Here is an 11,769-nt window from a genome sequence, read left to right as displayed (position 1 = left end):
TCAATTGTAGAGTAGTTTCTCTGGGATTTGTTAATTTGCGTGAAAAATAGCAAACAGGATGATCTACCCCATGACTATCCTCTTGCAATAAAACAGCACCAGCAGCCGTATCACTAGCATCTACAGCTAATTTGAATGGCAAAGTGAAATCTGGTGCAGACAACACTGGAGCACTTTGCAGTATGGCTTTAAGTGTATCAAATGCCTGTTGGCATTGCTCTGACCAAACAAACTTTACTTTCTTTAAGTAAGTTAGTCAAAGGCTCAGTAATTGTGGAGAAATTTGGACAGAATTTTCTGTAGTAACCAGCCATACCGAGAAAGCGCATCAGTTGTCGTTTGCAGTTTGGTATGGGAAAACTTGAAATGGCACTGATTTTGGCATCAACAGGTTTTACCTCACCCTGTCCTACAGTATGTCCGAGGTAAGTTACCCTTGCCCAACCAAACTCAGATTTGGCAAGGTTGACAGTCAACATTGCTTTGCTCAGTCTCTCAAAGAACTTTCGCATGAGCTTGATGTGTTCCTCCCAGGTGTCACTATACAGGACGACGTCGTCAACGTAGGCTGCACACCCATCTAGCCCGGATATGACGTCGTTGATCATCCGTTGGAACGTTGCCGGAGAGTTCTTCATTCCGAATGGCATCACCTTGTACTGGAACAATCCGTCTGGTGTAACAAAGGCGGATATTTCACGAGCACGATCCGTCAGAGGGACTTGCCAAAATCCCTTCAGTAGGTCAAATTTTGTCACATACTTGGCTTTTCCCACTCGGTCGATGCAGTCATCAATCCTCGGGATTGGGAAAGTGTCTGTCTTTGTTAAAGTGTTGACCTTCCTAAAGTCCGTGCACATACGATAACTGTGGTCTGATTTGGGAACAAGTATGCACGGCGAACTCCAGTTACTTTTACTGGGTTCAATAAAGTCATTGTCCAGCAGGTATTTGACTTCTTCCTGGAGATATTTCGCTTTTGTTGGATTCAGTCTGTATGGATGTTGTTTTACAGGCTTACTGTCCCCAACATCAACGTCGTGATAGATGACGTTTGTCCTCGTTGGAACATCTTGAAATAGGTGTTTATATTCGTGGAGCAGTTCTTTCACCTGTTGTTGTTGTTCTGGCTGGAGGTGTGCCAACTTTGTAGACTCCAGCTTCTCCAGGATTTCTGAGTTTTGAAGCTTGACCGAGCCCAGCTTTGAGTTTAGAGTATTTTCACTCAAGTCAGTTTCAGTATCACTATCTTCATAATGGTTTGAACTGACTGCACTGACAGGCTGAGTTATAGTAGGATTATCCCTATCCAAATATGGCTTAAGCATATTTATGTGACATAGCTGTTTTTGTTTTCGCCTGTCAGGTGTTATTATGATGTAATTTAAATCACTCAATTTCTTATCAATTAGGTATGGCCCAAAGTAACGAGCATGGAGTGGTTTGCCAGGAATTGGAAGTAGAACAAGAACTTTTTGACCTGGTTCAAACTTCCTTTTTGAGGTGCTTTTATCGTATTTGATTTTCATTGACTGCTGAGATGACTCAAGATTTTCTCTGGCTAATTCACATGCTTTAGAGAGTTTTGTACGAAAATCTGACACATATTGCAAAATATTCAGACAATCATCATCGTCTGATAGGAATTTCTCTTTAACGAGCTTAAGTGGGCCACGGACTGTATGTCCAAATACAAGCTCAAATGGGCTAAAACCAAGAGACTCCTGAATTGACTCTCTAACAGCAAAGAGCAAAAAATGAATTCCTTCATCCCACTGCTTCTCTGTGTCAAAACAGTAGGTCCTAATCATGTTTTCAAAGTTTGATGAAATCGCTCAAGAGCACCCTGACTTTCTGGATGATAGGCGGATGACCTATACTGTTTAATGCCTAGCTGATCCATTACTTGTTGAAAAATTCCAGACATAAAGTTGGAGCCTTGATCGGACTGGACACATTTAGGGAGGCCAAATAAAGTGAAAAATTTGACTAAAGCTCTCACTATAGTCTTTGTCTTTATGTTTCTCAGTGGTATGGCTTCTGGGAACCGGGTTGATGTACACATAATTGTCAACATATACTCATTTCCTGATCTTGTTTTTGGTAGGGGCCCAACACAGTCTATTAGTATCCTACTAAATGGTTCTTGAAATGCAGGAATTGGCTGTAAAGGGGCCTTTGGAATGGTCTGATTCGGCTTTCCTACCATTTGACATGTGTGACAAGTTTTACAGAAATGTGCTACATCCTGCCTGAGATTAGGCCAATAAAAGTGACTGAGAATTTTATGATAAGTTTTCCTGACTCCTAAGTGACCAGCCCAGGGGGTTTCATGGGCCAGGCGCAATATTTCAGCACGGTAGGGCTTTGGAACCACTATTTGATGTTTATAGCCCAATCGTCATCAACCAAAACATCTGGAGGTCTCCATTTACGCATGAGAATACCAGACTTTGTATAATAGGAAACAGAGCTATCTGAAGTTTTACCTTCATCATCTACCCTGTCAAACAAAGACAAAATATCTGGGTCTTTGTGTTGTTCTGCAATGAGATTTGATCTAGAAAATGTCTGACTTTGGTCAGCAGAAGTTTTACTGGAAGTTTCAAATCCACGAGGGATAACGGAATGATCCGTGTCAAACACCTGATGAGAAAGGTGTCATTTAAGTCAACATCTGTGACATTATTTTTGAGAGTATTTTGATTCTCGGAAGTTTTCTTTGACATGGCTCGAGTAATGGCACATGAAGGAAATAAACCGGGTATCTCTTGTTCAATTGGCTCTGGATCCTGATCTAAACTAGGATTATCAGTCACAAGTGGATTAGTAATGACCTTGTCCCCAGCAAGGTCGTTTCCAAGAAGAAGGTGAATCCCTTCAAAAGGCAAAAAAGGCCTAATACCTAAAGCCACAGGTCCAGAAACAAAGTCCGAAGACAAATAGACATTATGGAGAGGAACAGGAATGTAGTCATTACAATCTACCCCCTTAATAAGAACTTTAGAACCTGAAAATGACTTTTCAGAAAACGGCAGGGTATCTGCCAACAAAAGAGACTGGGAAGCCCCGGTATCTCTTAAATTTTGACAGGGGTAGCGGAAGAAAAATCACTAGAAAGTGATATAAAACCATTATGAATAAATGGCTCGAAAATACCCATAATGCTATCTTGAGAAGAATTGACCTTGACCTCATTAATTGGGGATAAGAGGGGTTTAACCTCAGAAAATGTGTTGCACACATTATTAGACTCTAATTGAGTTGATGAAGAAATAAAGCCGGTTGGCTTAGATCCACTTTGACCACTTTGACCTTCACGTTTTCTTTTCAATTTGAAACACTCTGACATTAAATGGCCGTCTTTCTTACAATAATTACAAGAAAGTGTACCGAACTGTTTGTCAGAAGGAGATTGAGACTTGGGATTTGATGATGTGGAAGTGTTACTTGAACTCTGTGAACTGTTGTCATTTGATTTTCTACTGTCCTTTGAAAAATTCTTGGATGAAAAGGACGAGTTAAATTTACCTGCATTGTTTCTGTAGGAAAAGGACTGGGATGGTTTGCTGAGAAATGAAGATTTGTGGGTCAATGAATAATCATCGGCCAAACGTGCAGCAACCTCTAATGTATCTGCCTTTTGTTCATTGATAAACGTCTTGATGTCACTCCGGATGCACCTTTTAAATTCCTCAATCAAAACAAGTTCCTCAATCAAAACAAGCTGTCGTAATTTGTCATAATTCTGACTGACCTTTTTCGAAGAACACCAACGATCAAACAGTTGTTCTTTTGTTCGAGCAAATTCAACATAAGTTTGATCCTTCACCTTCTCACAATCCCTAAATTTCTGACGGTAAGCTTCGGCACCAACTCATAACCCTTGAGAATTAACTCCTTCACAGAATCGTAATCTGAAGCCTGCTCTACTGACAACTGAATGTAAATTTCTCTGGCTTTACCCACCAAAGCACTCTGCAAAAGCATAGACCAGGACTCCTTAGGCCAACTCAGACTCTGAGCAATTTTCTCAAAATGAAGGAAATATTTATCAACATCCTTTTCTTGGAAAGGGGGAACTAACCTGAAATGCTTAGTGATGTCAAACTTGTCTGAAGGGAAGAATTTTCCTGACTGTCCAAGCTCCAAACGTTTCATTTCTAATCTTTCCTGCCTATCTTTCTCTCTCTGTCTTTCTTCCATTTCTAATTGCATTTGTATTTTTTCTTTTTCTAATGCCTGTCTCTCTTTTTCCATTTGTAATTCTAGTTTCTTGATCTCCAAATTTGTCTGCATTTCTAATTCTAATTTTCTGAGTTCAGAGGTAGACTCGGGCTCATAATCTTTCAGGGTGGATTCCTCAAATTGGCCTAAATCAACTAGATGTTTGGCAATACGGTACTGTATTTCCCTCTTGCGCATAGATCTTTTGACTTCTACTTTAAGGAAATTGGCCAGTGTTATGAGGTCGTCTTTTCTGAGGGAATCAAATGTGTCCTGATCAAGGTCATCCATTTCCTCTGGTTTAAATTCCGCCATGATTAAATTTCGCTGAGTTCACAGAATACTGTAGTTTTTAAAAAAGGCAGGCAAAATGTTGTCAAACGGCTCAAAATATTCGTATCCCGGACAAGCCCCCAATTTGTTACGTGCAGAGAAAACGAACAAAAGGGTGAACTCAGCAGTTTCCGTTTAAACAAAATTTATTACGAAAACAAAACTAATTGCTAAGTTAGGGACAGAGTACAAGCTTTAAAAGTGTACAGACTACTTATCTCAGCTGGGACGGCAAAGCTCCAGTCTCAGAGTTGTAACAGTCAGTTGGATGAATGAACAGGCCTTTGGCTTGCAGGCTTGAAGCTGCACAAAGACCACAGTATAAATCCAGCGTTGACAGTGAAGGTCTTGAAAAGTCTTGAGAATGACTACTGCTGGAGTTTAGTAACACACAAGAGACACAATCCCAAAAGTCTGACTGGGAGCTGTGCACGTCCCTTTTATAAAGGCATATAAGAACAATCTAGAACTTTTATTGACATGCTAATTACTGTTCTAAAATTATCTCCCTTACACAACTAATCAACTTTCCAGAACATTCCAAACATGACTAATTGAATTCAAGGTTGTGAGGTCATCAGGGCAGTGACCTTGAGAATGTTCTAGACTAATTGAACTCAGGTCATGATGAGTGTGGGGTAAATGACCTACATGACAATATGAACATTATCAATGAAATCCAAAATTCAATGTTTTTAGTACACACATGCACTTTTTATCTGCCACTTCAAGCAAACATATTTAAATGTACAAATAAAGCTTGTTTTTATGCGAAAATGTTAATAGTTTACCCAAAAGACTCCCATGTAATGTGATTTGATATTGTAGGACGAAGCACTATATCGGCCATATTTTGCCTTCTTATAGTTGGGCAAAAAATGGTGACCCTCCCCAAAAGGCATGTGTGAAATTTCATGACCCTTCAAAAGTGCTTGTGCAAAACAATTGCGACTCACCTGTAATTTCTGACAATCCCTTTGAGGGGGATTTCAAAATTATAGCAAGTCAGAAGGGGAGATTTGAATGCATCGTTAATTTGTTAGGGGGTCATTTAAAAAAAATCTGATAACTCATTTTTCGATTCTATGGCCCCTCCAGAGGTGTTTGTCAATGCAGCTTTATTCAAGCAATGTGGAGGGGGGTCACGAAATTTTTGTCATCTTAAAAGGGGGTCATCAATTTTTGGTACCATGGGTAGAATCGGAGGGGTTCACTTATTTTGACCGATGCACATGAAGAATCTGCCGGCCTACCCCCGGCCATAATAACTTAACCCTCCCTCAGTACGTGTAAATCATGACCTTATTTCAGTGACGCTTTACAATGACAGCCATATTTTAGTTCCTCCCGAACAACTTCACAACTTCTCAAACATTTTACATTGTCATTCCGTTTCTTGTACAAGTTAACAATTAAGCACAGATGCCCCTTTCATTGATTGCAAAATTATGATACAACTTTACTTCGTAAATAGAATCATAAAATATGAAGTAATTCTGATGTTTTTCACCATGAAAGCACTTAGTTTACTATCAAATATTGATTGCTTAATATGCAATCAATGCACAAATGTGTATCCTGTGAGGATCATTTCCCTCAGTGATCTCATTTACCTCCATGGTCTCATTTCCCACCAGGGTCTCATTTCTCACCATGGTCTCATTTCTCATCATGGTCTCATTTCTCACCATAGTCTCATTTCCCACCATGGTCTCATTTCTCACCATGGTCTCATTTCTCATCATGGTCTCATTTCCCACCATGGTCTCATTTCCCACCATGGTCTCATTTCTCATCATGGTCTCATTTCCCACCATGGTCTCATTTCTCATCATGGTCTCATTTCCTTCCATGGTCTCATTTCCCACCAGGGTCTCATTTCTCACCAGAGTCTCATTTCTCATCATGGTATCATTTCTCACCATGGTCTGAAAAGCAGCATCCGTGTCGCTTACGTTTTACCATGTACTTTATAGAAAGGCAAGATGTTGCTTTTCGAAATGAACGAATGTAAACCGTCTTACATGAGTTAATCTTTAGAAATTTTACCAGACTGATATGGGGAACGGAGTTAATCTTTAGAAATTTTACCAGACTGATATGGGGAACGGTGAAAGTTGAAGAGTGTCCTCGAAGTGTTTTAGATGCTTTTGTTCATTGGAAAATGGTCGAATGACATTGGAATGTAGAGCGTATTTCCAACTAACACCATTGTTTTAATAATGGTCTCTGGTGGAGCAAATGAGAAGAATCGTCACCTCTGTAGTAAGATTCTAACCAGAACACGTTTGAGGACGTTTGAGGCTAGTGTTTGTTTGTTTGTTTTTGCCTTTCTGTTCAGTCATGAATATTTCATAGGAAATGTGGTGAACTTCACAGGGTTCAGCTTTTTGTTCTCTGATTAGTGTGGGGATCACCATCGATACTAATTCTCAGAATTGGATACTGACCACCATAAGAGTTTTTGTCAATAGGGCTGAATGGTTGATTTCCCGTTCAAAAGCAAAGCTACTATAGAGAACAGTTACTCCCCATGAAATGTTTTTCACTCGCTTCATGCTGTGTGTCCACGTTAGCAAATATTCTGCCGATACACTCATTGGTCCTTGTTGACATTCCTGTAGGCCCATGACAACTATTTGATTTCGTAGATTAATTGCACAAACAGACACGCAGTTCAAACCATCGACTGATTCTTCATAACCACCAGAACAAAGTTTACCAGAAAAAAACATGTTTATTGATTTACCTTATCCTAATAGACCTCCATCTCAATTCAGGTATCTCTTGTACCGGAATGTAAATAGCCGTTCATGGCATTTTTATGTCCAATTAATTAAAGTCTTCTTTTAATACGACGCGCTTTTCATAGAATCTGTACACTATATGAACTGGCGTTTCTTGCTTGATTGCGATGATGCATCCGATGTGTGGCTGCAGCTTGTTAACACATTTCAAGTCAGAGATACGAGGCGAAGTACGGGTCTACTTTGAAATTGTACTGTCCCTTCCTACGTCGATGTTGTAACATAGCAACAGGAGAAGAATCGGTTTTCGTGGCAAACAACTTGCCCAGTAACAACGTCACTCCATTGCCGTTATCTATCTTCGTTTGATGAAACGATTGAGGCGCCATCTTCCAATTATTGTGCATGCAATCATGTCATTCTTATAGACTTTGAATGAATAAATGTTCTATGAAAAGTATTGTCACCGTGTGCCACATATCATTACAACAGCATATAATCGTTCAAGGGAGAACAGCTGCTATGAGTAAAAGTACTGTATGTACGAATATTGAGAGAGAGAGAGAGAGAGAGAGAGAGAGAGAGAGAGAGAGAGAGAGAGAGATCCGTTCAATGGTACCCCATATAAAGCTTGCCTTTTATCTTTACTGACTCAGATACTGTGGCAGGCAAGTTTTATGAAATGGCTTTGAGTTCCAATCTGTCCGTTATAGATTGATCTGTATCTCATACATTATGAGTTACTTCCTTTCTTGCATGATGATGTACTCCAGGATGCAAGACGACTTCACCCCCCCCCACCTCACTCTTTTATTTTAGGGGTATGGCATCAACCCCCAGACGTACCATAGTTTTACTGACACTCGGACGTCTTTGTCTCATTCCTATTTTTGGCCGTTCTTTTTTCAAATTAATGACTATTCAATTTACGCAAGTGTACTATTCGTCTGGGTTTACGACCAACTAGTGTTTCTGTTACTATTCTTATTGTGAAAACAAAGAACCCGTGAAATTCCATCTATGTCCATTATCATTAGTTGCATGCATCATTGTAATACTGTTTTGCCCAGTCTATACTTCACCGCTTTGTATTGTCTTTTCCCTCGACGCTACTTGCATTGACACTGCACCTTCACAGTTACAAAAGTCTTAATTTTCTTACCATACTAAGCCGGGATTAGAACCTTCAGTTTTCTCCAGAGATCCGCTTTAGGTATTAGTTAGTGAAAGAGTGTCGTTGTTTGTATTGAACACGCTGAAACTACCAACTGAGAGGTCCTGGATGAACGTACCTATCTGCTGATGTTCCCGTCATCTTTCTCTCTCTTTTCTCCAGGTGCTGCCAGACAACCAGCCTGGCCAATTTTGATGAACCTCGGATGTTTTTAGATGTAAATATACTACGGTATTTTTAATAAAATAAGCACAATTTTGGAGGAAAACAATATAGATTTTTGTAACTATCCTTCTGTGTCGATTTGAAATTTATCGTCTCCGTAAGGACTCGGACGTTTCCCCTACTTCCCGCAAGCTAATCTCCCTACTCCCCAAATACACCAATAACTGCTCTCTCTCTCTCTCTCTCTCTCTCTCTCTCTCTCTCTCTCTCTCTCTCAAAACTGAAAAACCTCCCTTTGCGATACCTTTGCCACACGCTTTCCCTTTTTTCCGACAACAACGGGATCATACATCCTCCCTGTCTATCAGGTCTCTTTCAAGTTGCCTGCTCAGAAGTAAATTGAAATTTCCCTTCACACGACAAAAAAACGACCGACTGGTTGGTAAGTTGTCTGCCCGAACGTTCCAGCCACTCTTGCGGAAAATTTTGCTCACTCGCCTATTGCCTACTCGTTAATACAGAAAAAAGGGCCACCGATATCCGCTGAGAAACCGCTCACAGCGTTTGTCACGGACAGAGTTCTTGACTGCCGTTGTTTCTTTTGATCTTGAAGCCTTCGCAGTTCAGTTATCAAGGATTCTTAGGGATAATCCAGTCGCTCACTGTTCATGATTTTGTCAATCTAATGAGATCGGACGTACCAGTCAACCTTGATTAGGCTGCATTTGTATTTTATCAACGTTCGTACATTCCATCCATCACAGAGATATGGAGAGATGGTCTTCGAGACACGTGATTTACCCCCCCCCCCCCATCGTATAAATAATTTCTTTGCGAGGTAAATCGATGACACTCATCAGATATGCTGGCGGGATCTCTGATCAACAAAGGTGTAAAAAAGAGATCAAAAATATGCACACAGATGTGTAGGTCTGTAGTTTTATTGATAATATTTAAGCTTTTCCATGACATTCCTTGTTTTCCTACTACTCTTGAAATTAAAACCGTAAATCATTAAACTGTGATATGAGGAATCACTTTCTATTCCAGCGATATTCAAGCTCTGGGGAGAGCAGAAGCGTTCCGTAACCGCATTATTGCAGTACTGCATTTACAACGGGTCAAGACAGCCCTAACGTCTACGTGCATTGTTACACGGCACTGTGTTCCCATAATGGAAAGAGATAGATAGTTAGAGATAAAGACAAGATAAATCAATTGTAATGGCAGGGGAGACTTTAAAATGACACACAGAGTCTCATGCATACGTAGGGCGAAATGTACTTTTATTACCGTGATCTTATGATACATCGAAGACAAAACAATCACTCCAACTGAATTCGTCCACCGTAGCGGTGGTACATCCTACATCGCTCAATTGAATGTGTTGGTTTTTGTAATATATTGTACGTATGACTAGGTGACACCATCGACCCTCGAGAAAAACGAGGGTCTGTGGTGACACCTACACAAAACAGAGGCGTTTTGTTCCTCTTCAACTTTCCTACTGTAGATTTCGCGTTTGTTATCGTCAAAAAATCAAACCGGCATTCCACCACGCATGATGATGCACCATCACACCCTGATCGCTGTAGATTATAGAACCACTGCAGTGTATGACCAAGAGGATAATAAGAAAATGTAGGAGGTGCTCAATAAAGACAAAGAAAATATACGAAGTCAAGAAGGTGTAATAACGACCATACTTCATGTCAGAAGAGTTTGCACGATGTTGACACATAGGTGCAGAGTACAAGGTTAAATGGTAAAGTCATACAGGAAAAAAATCATATAATGGACAACGTAATGTCTCAAATCCTGTTCCAATAGTAGAAATCGGCATTTTAGATTGTCTACAATGCTCGTTATAATCTTTCGTCACTACAGCAAAGCAATCAGAATGACAGGTTCCGTGAAATTGCCCTGCCGTAGTTGATGGAAACGTTGAATTGTGCTTCCAGCCCCAGCCTCCGGTCAGAATCATTGCTGCTTTAGAGATTTCAACAATTGTTCTCCCAAACACTAACACAAAGGGTATTTCATTACTTCGCAATGCGTGTGCACAACATTATACTGCCCAGCGAGTTAATCTTTCCAGATTGTGTTTTTTGTTGTTTCCCGCCAAAGTGTTTGGTAAACAGTGACCGGCAAATACTTAGCAAGAACGCCTGCCATTATCCGAATACCATTTCCCAATATTTATTCCATCGTCAGTGTTCCCATAGAAACAGCAAGACTGCCTTGTTTTACAAGTGAAGACTGTGCGGTAATTTTGACACTGCAAGATGAATATTGATTAACAACTGAAGAATGTCTATGGATTTCACAAAAACTGAAATCGCTTTCACTCTCTCGCCCACGCAACCGTTTTGAAGACTTAAAACATTTCGTTTGAGTTACGTCATTCAAAGGATCGTGCCAAATTGCCGCCAGGGGTCTATCGATAAAATAGTGGAAGTACTCGTCATCTGCAAATCTGATTTTACTACAAATTGCGCATTTTCCAAAAGCTAAATATTGGATGTTTTTGCTCATTAACGGAAAGCAGGAATGTCTTCAGAATATGTCAGAGACAAGATGAGTAATGATAAGAATAATTCATAGTTCATTTAAAGTAGATAATAAAGCAAAACAAAACAAAATACAATAACAAAAATAAACATTGAAATGCGGAACAGTAACAAATGGAAGCTGTTTTATGAAATTCAAAGATCTTTAATATTTCTAATTTCCGCTACTTATATTATTCTCAAATCGATCATACATGACTGTGAAAACAGACCGAATTCTCGCGAGGGGGCCTATCTAAGAATTCCATGTCGATTTTTATCAATATTGTTTAATTACGTAATTTTAAACATTGAGTAATTGTTTGGATACTTGATATATTTGCAAACCTCTGTAAATATTTTCTTACAGAGGACAGCTTTCTTGCACACACTTTACCGACGCGGTTTTGCCTTACGAGATCTACAGAGGCGGTTGTATCATCCAGAGGGTTCGGCCGTCTTTGACTCACGCCGCTAAACTTGCATTGTAATGTTTGTATTATCCTTTGTTGAGTGAATCTCGGCCTACACACGCCCGTTTGGTTGTCTATACACGTCGGACTTATGAATAATC

Source organism: Ptychodera flava, chromosome 20 (assembly GCF_041260155.1).
Source record: "Ptychodera flava strain L36383 chromosome 20, AS_Pfla_20210202, whole genome shotgun sequence".
Classification (NCBI taxonomy): Eukaryota; Metazoa; Hemichordata; class Enteropneusta; family Ptychoderidae; genus Ptychodera; species Ptychodera flava.
This window is presented reverse-complemented; position numbering follows the sequence as displayed.